This window comes from Panthera uncia, chromosome B1 (genome assembly GCF_023721935.1).
Source record: "Panthera uncia isolate 11264 chromosome B1, Puncia_PCG_1.0, whole genome shotgun sequence".
Classification (NCBI taxonomy): Eukaryota; Metazoa; Chordata; class Mammalia; order Carnivora; family Felidae; genus Panthera; species Panthera uncia.
The window spans coordinates 19,289,414-19,296,607 of NC_064811.1; positions in this window are offsets into that span (position 1 = coordinate 19,289,414).

The following is a 7,194-nucleotide window of genomic DNA, read 5'->3' on the forward strand; positions in this document are numbered from 1 at the left end:
TTTAAAATAGCTATATGTGAACTTCAATTTTTGAAGAAACCAAAAAGACCTCTGGGAGACTGCACATAGAAACAGGTAAACTCATCGTCTCTGGGGAGGAGAACTGGGTATCTGGGAAACAGGGCGCAAGGGTGAGTTTGCCTTGTATGCCTTTTTGTACTTTATTCATTTATTTTTTTAATTTTTTTTAACATTTATTTATTTTTGAGACAGAGAGACAGAGCATGAACGGGGGAGGGTCAGAGAGAGAGGGAGTCACAGAATCTGAAACAGGCTCCAGGCTCTGAGCTGTCAGCACAGAGCCCGTCGCAGGGCTCGAACTCACGGACCGCGAGATCATGACCTGAGCCGAAGTCGGACGCTTAACCGACTGAGCCACCCAGGCGCCCCATGCCTTTTTGTACTTTAAAATGTCGAAGCCTGCGGCCAAGAGAGGCTATGAAGATGCAGCGGATATATGCACACCCTCTACAAAGTGCAAGATAAATAAGTAAAGCATAAGTTAGTGGCAGATCACAGTTAGCTCAGAATCTACAAACTAAGGTCCTATCTCAGTTCTCCAAACACTAGCTTCCCAGGCGCCCGTTGGTTGGGTTAAATCTCCCATATTCCAGCAGGTGGGAGTATCTTTTCCGGAGGGCAACTGGACCTCTGGATTTACTCTGCGCCGTGAATGGAGGACGCAGCAGAATGCTCGGGAGGCCTGGTAATGGGGTAGGTGAGGTGGATCTGGGAAACGGCCATATGTCCTTGGGTCAGGCACATGATGTCTGTGAGCCTCAGTTTTCTCCTCTGTAGAATGGGGATGATCAGACCTGCCTTTCAGAATTGATATGGCAGTGGTATAACTAAGATAAAATATGGGTATGTCTAGTATGTGACAGGCACTCGACGCCATCAATATTCTTTCCCAGGAAGAGGGCAGTGCTGCAGGATTCTGCCTGCTCAGGAGAATCTACCTGGGGGCTTATCACGAAAATTTGCTCCGCCTTCTTTGGGCAACGAGTCCAGCTGCTAGCACGACCTTTCTCCAGTATCTATGAGCCCTCCATTTCTTTTGCCTTTACAAATCAAGACTATCGTTGAAGTAGAGAGTGAATAAAAAAGCGAAAGAAGTAGGCTCCACAGAGTAAACTAGAGCTGAGATTTATTGAGTGCTTACCTTGGGCCTCGTATTTTACGTGTATTATTTGTAACACTTACAACAGCCCTAGAAGCGATATATTTCAATTTTCATTTTACAGGGCACAGAGAGTTAAGTCACCTGCTCATGGTCACCTAGTGCTAACAAAGTTCCGAGCAGAGACTGGAGCCCAGGCGTGCCTGACTTTCCGCTTTATCACACCCCGCTATGGAACCCAACTTTCAAATTCCCAAAGTCAACACTCCTGCTCTGTGTGTGGGCTTAGAACAATCAGAGAATGCAGACGAAAGCTGGAAGGGGCGCAAAAGAGTATGGAGCCTAACCCCCACTTGACAAGGGCCTCTGCTTAGACATCCCTGCTTCGGTGATGGGGAGCTCACCACCTCATGTGACAGCCCCTTCCATTTTTAGACAACCCTAATTACTAGGAAGACTCATAATGTACTATTTGCCACTCAGGTTCGCCTGCTATTTTCATTACAACTTCACACACCCTGATGAGGCCATCATTAAGACGCCCTCAACTGAAATCCGGAACCCCATTACCTCCTGGACTCGCAATAAGGCCCCTAACACCATTGCCAAATAAAGCTTCTCCAGAACATCAGCATTGCAGACAAAGTCATGAAAAGGATGTTGATTGCTGCTTGAAATGAGTCTGGGATAGGTGATTATCTCTTCCTGAGAAAAGATTATTCTGGGTGGGTTGTATTGTCACTCGGGACAGAGGTATACCGTATATTGCAGGAGTTTAAAATAATCAGAGTCGTGTGTATGCGACGCAATTCCTTGGTTAATTAAAATGCCGGGAAAAGCAACGAAAGCTGATTTTTGTGTTTCTCCTTTTCCTGGTTTTCAGCTTCTCTGGCAGTTTTCTGTGAGTTGAAGGGCAGTCAATTTTAGATGATCAAAAATGAGCTAATGTCGCTCGCTTCCTGCACCATGAGCTTACTGTAAGATCGAACAACCAGCAATGGAGATGAAAAACGGACAGGGATTAGAACGGGGGTATCCGAGGTCTTCCGGGTGTGTGAGCCGCGCTCATCGGATTCTCCGCGGGGGGAACACAATATGTTTACGTGATTGTGTGAACCGCAGGAAGCGAAAAGATGCCAGGGTCAGAAGAGTGATGGGGCCCCTCTGGGATTTCAGGTGGCAAACAGGATTGAGAATCTTAACTTTAATGAAGACAACGAAAATCACATAATTAACACACACTGTTAGCACCTCATTAGTCTCCCGGGGCTTAAGTTATGCTAAAAATAATCAACACGTTTTGCTTGGATAAGGTGCTCTTGCACGTGGCCACGAAGTCAGCCTTGGCCAGAGCAGAGTGAGACCATCCCTCTAGCTTTTCTCCAAATGCTCAAGAGCAGGCTTTGCCTTCATTCCGCAGGATGGATGATTAAAAACACATGTGGAGCAACGGAGTGGGAATAAGTGTATTATTGAGTCTCTCTGACTCTGAGCCAGACTCCAAAATTGCACGCAACCCTATTTCACCACCCGGCCTGCCTCCTGCGTCAAGGCTGTCTCCTAAATAAACGTGACAGGGGTAGGGGTGGGGGTGGGGTTGGAGGCCGGGCGCTGGTGCTGGCTAGGAGGCAAGTCATGAGACAGGCAAGGTTTGTTCAGCCCCTTCCCTTCCCCTCCTCGTGGAATTCAAAGCCATTAACAGCTCCCCTCGTATGTTTACACATACCCTTCCACCTAATCTGAGCTTGGCCACCCGAGTGCTTTGACCAATCGCATTTGGTGCTGCTTCAGGAATTCTGAGCTCGGGGAAGCTGTGGCCATGCCCCGAGCACCTGAGGCTCAGACATCCAGCTTCGTGGCAGCCCCAGCTGCCCAGTGACGGCAACTGTGAGAAGGAACCCAAGTTTCTAGTGGGCAGCCTCTATTCACGCTCCAGGTAACCAGCAGCAGTGAATTCCACGGACCGAGACGAACCCTTCTCATCTGACCTTCTCGCTGTCTTTAGAAAAATCCTACATTACAGAACTTCCTTAGTGCCGTAAAGAACTAAAGATAAATACCTGGACCCGTGTGGCAGACAGGGCTAGCTGCCTACCTAGTACGCATCCTCCCTTCCTTCTTAATAAGGAAAACTCAATTTTGTTAGGGTAGCGACACGTTCGGCTAAGAGCACTTGCTCTGCCAAATTCTGAAGCTTCGAGGGATGCCCCGGGGCCATGAGACATAAGCCAAAGAAGCCTGGGAAGTAGGGGGCTGCTACTCCTCCCCTTTCTTCTTCCTGCCTGAAATCAGAGTCAACATCCAGATGTGCAAAAGCCACGGCGCAGCCACGCGGCAACAGGCGTGAGGTCAGAAGTCTACACGCGGGAAAGCCCTGCGCCCTGACGGCATGACGGAGCCACCCTGCCGGCTCTAGACTTTGTGTTCTATGTGACAAACATCTAAGTGTTTCAACAACTTTTTATCATATTTTCCGTTAGTTGCAGCCAAAAGCCCTCCTTGGCAGTCACTCTTGGGTTGAGCTAATTGCAAATTGCAGTCTGAGTTCTGGTGCCCAAAGGAGATAAGGGAAAAAACATTTTTTGCTGAACACCGCCTGCATAAAAGGCCACTTCCTTGCAGGGTACGGCTGTGCTAGTTTGGGCTCCAAATAAAAGGAACCCCTGGCTTGCGCTAATTTACGTAACAAATCACACAGAGTGGGAAATCCAGAGGTAAAAAAGACACAGGTGCAGAACCATCATAGCCTCAGGGACCCAGATTATTCCATCCCTCCACTTGGCCTTCCTTGGGGAACCCTGTGTGCCAGTTAAACTAGACTAATCAGAAACTTTCCCTGCTGAGCCCCTGCATCTTGTGGGGTAGAGCTGGATACCTGAACAAAAGGAAAGGAAACGCAGGGATCGATCAGCCCAGGGAACCAAAGTGGGCTCTACACACATGTTGCATCATCTGTGAATGCAGAAAACCCCAAAGTACAAAATGACGACGATGATTCTACCAGCTTACTGCCAACGTTGGTTTCAACACTGTCTGGCTGCTACTTAAAAAAGGAGGGCTTGTTTTCTTGTCCATTCAGCTAACATTTATGGTTCCAACTGAATGGTCTAATTCATTCATCCTATTTGACTGGTCTCATAACAGGAAGCAATTAAAGTTTCCCAAGGGACCAAACAGTCTACTTGTAAAAACGGAGTATTTGAAGAAAAAAAAAAACACAATTCCTCCCTTCTTTTCCTCTCAACTGAGTCACCTTCACTCTACTAGAGCGTGCTAAAGTCAACCCAAACTCTGTTTAAGTGGAAAGAAAAAGATCCCAAAGTCTGTTTAATAACAAAGCAAAATCGTGGTTGCTTATTGGAAATAGTCTTTTTTTTTTTTTTTTTTTTTTTTTTTTTTTTTTTTTTTTAGTGTGGAGCTAATGTTCTTAGGAATTTCAAGAACCGGTGCCTCACTGGGAATGGATGTGAAAAGTGATAACAGGATCACATGATGTGTAGGCAGCTTCGCAAGAGTTAATTCCTCCCCAGAATGCTAATCTGCTAACGCATAAAGCCCCATGGTATTCAGTGGAGAACCAGGGGAGAACAAGTTGTACCAGGAACCGCCTGCCAGATGGACAGAGCCAGGACAGGACAGAGAGGCACCTGTGTTTTCCTTTGGGGAACCCTGTCTTTCCCTCTCTCCCCGTGTGGTTCTGGTGTGCTGGCCCAACTCCTGGCTAGAGGGATGGGTCTATGACACAATCTCGTATTCCGTCCTCAGTAGTTGGTCCTGATGGGCAAACATGACCCAAATAGGTTCTGTGAGACTCAACCTGGGACTCTGTTGGAATTATCAGGGGTTGCAGAGCTACTGGAATGTAAGCTCCTGGGGTTTTTAGTTACATGAACAAATAAAACCCCAATTACTGAATTTGACATGAGTTGCATTTGTGCAATGTAAGGAGATCCAGTTAATACAAGAAACACATAGTGCCGGTCTCTTGAGTCTTAAAGAGGAGACAGTCACCCATGACTATATAAAAAAATTAATTTTAGGGGCGCCTGGGTGGCGCAGTCGGTTAAGCGTCCGACTTCAGCCAGGTCACGATCTCGCGGTCCGTGAGTTCGAGCCCCGCATCAGGCTCTGGGCTGATGGCTCGGAGCCTGGAGCCTGTTTCCGATTCTGTGTCTCCCTCTCTCTCTGCCCCTCCCCCGTTCATGCTCTGTCTCTCTCTGTCCCAAAAATAAATAAAAAACGTTGAAAAAAAATTTAAAAAAAAATTAATTTTATATTCACAACCGTCTCCTAACTCCACCCTAATATCTTCGTCTATTCCCTAGCTCAGTGCAGAAAATGAGACGTCCTCAAAAACAAGTGATAAAATTACATAATGTGGTTACCATATGCCACACACTCTCTTATTACTTTTACATCCATATCTCCTTTAATCCTCACACAATTCCTGTCTCTGTTCTTACGTGTGAGAACCCCAGGGTTCAGAGTGGGCAGATGCTGGGAGGGGTGCCAACTCAGTCAGCATGAGGTCAAGAGCAGTGCTCTCACCTCTCCTAAGGTCTCAGGGAGAGCGGGTCCAGCTAGCCTCAGTTGTTTTTATGCCTCAACAAGACACCCAGCCCCGCAATGAAGTCTTCTCTTTTTACTCTAGAATGCCGGCTCATTAGAGGTCTGATCTCAAAAGCTGCAAGACTGAATTTTAAGGACCAACAACGTATCATACAAAGTTCCATTTGAATGACTCTGCCTGGAAAGACTTTGAACTTGAGGCGATCCTCACACCAATGAGGTCAGCCCAACAGCTGCCAAGCTTGTTATCAGGCCATTTGCAAACGTTTCTGCTTTCCAAATTTATTAAAGTATAACTTACAAGCAATAAAATGCATGATCTTTGGCAAATGGAAACCCTCACGTAAGCATCCCATATTCAATATTCTGTATATAGAACACCTCATCACCCTAGAGAAACTTCTCAAGTCCCTCTGCAGCCAAGTCTAACACACTCATATCCAATGCCCCTGTACCCTAACCCCTTCACGATTCTGACTTTTACGATAATAGATTAGTTGAGCTGTTCCAGGACTTCATGTGAACAGAATCATACAGTATGCACTATTTTGTGTCTGGCTTCTGTCACTCAGGGTTAAATAGTGTTGAGGTCCATCCACATTGTTGTATGTGCCAACAGCTTTTTATTTCTGAACAATATTCAACTGTGGAAATATAACACAAATGATCTATTCACCTGCTGATGAACATTTGTGATGTTTCCAGTAGAACTTACAATTAAAGCTCTTACATATACTCTTGTGTCTTTGTATAGGCATCCATTTTTGTTTCCCTTGAGTAAATATCTAGGGGAAAAAATCAGATCACATGTTAAATATGTATTTAACCCTATATGAAACTTGCAGTTTTCCAAAGTGGTTGTACTGTTTTATACTCCCACCAAAATGTAAGTTTTAGTTAATCTACGTCTTCACCAACGTTTACATTGTCAGTCTTTTTATTTTTAGCAGGCACACTGATCAAGGGGCATTCGATCGTGATTTTGTTTTGCATTTTCATGATGACCAATAAAGACACTTATATTTATATATCTTCTTTTGTGAAGCCACTGGTTAAATTCTTTGATCTGTTTTTAAAATTGGGTCATCTTTCTTCTTCTTCTTATGTTCTGAGAGTTCTTTATATATTCTGGATACAAATCCTTTGGTAGATCTAGGTATTAGGAATATTTTCTCCCAGGCTGTGATTTGTTTTTTCAGTTTCACAGGGGTGTCATTTTTACTTAAGATGAAGTCCGTTTGTCCATTTCTTCTCTTATGGCTTCTGCTTGTTGTCCTTCTATTAAGCAATCGTTACCCTCTTGAGGGTCACAAAGATTTACCTCCTATTCTAAAGTCTTACAATAGTCAGGTAGTATTAGTCTGTGAACTTTTTTTTTCAGAATTATTTTAGCAATTCTAGATCCTTTGCTTTTCTTTTTTTTTTTTTTAATTTTTTTAACGTTTATTGATTTTTGAGACAGAGAGAGACAGAGCATGAACAGGGGTGGGTCAGAGAGAGAGAGG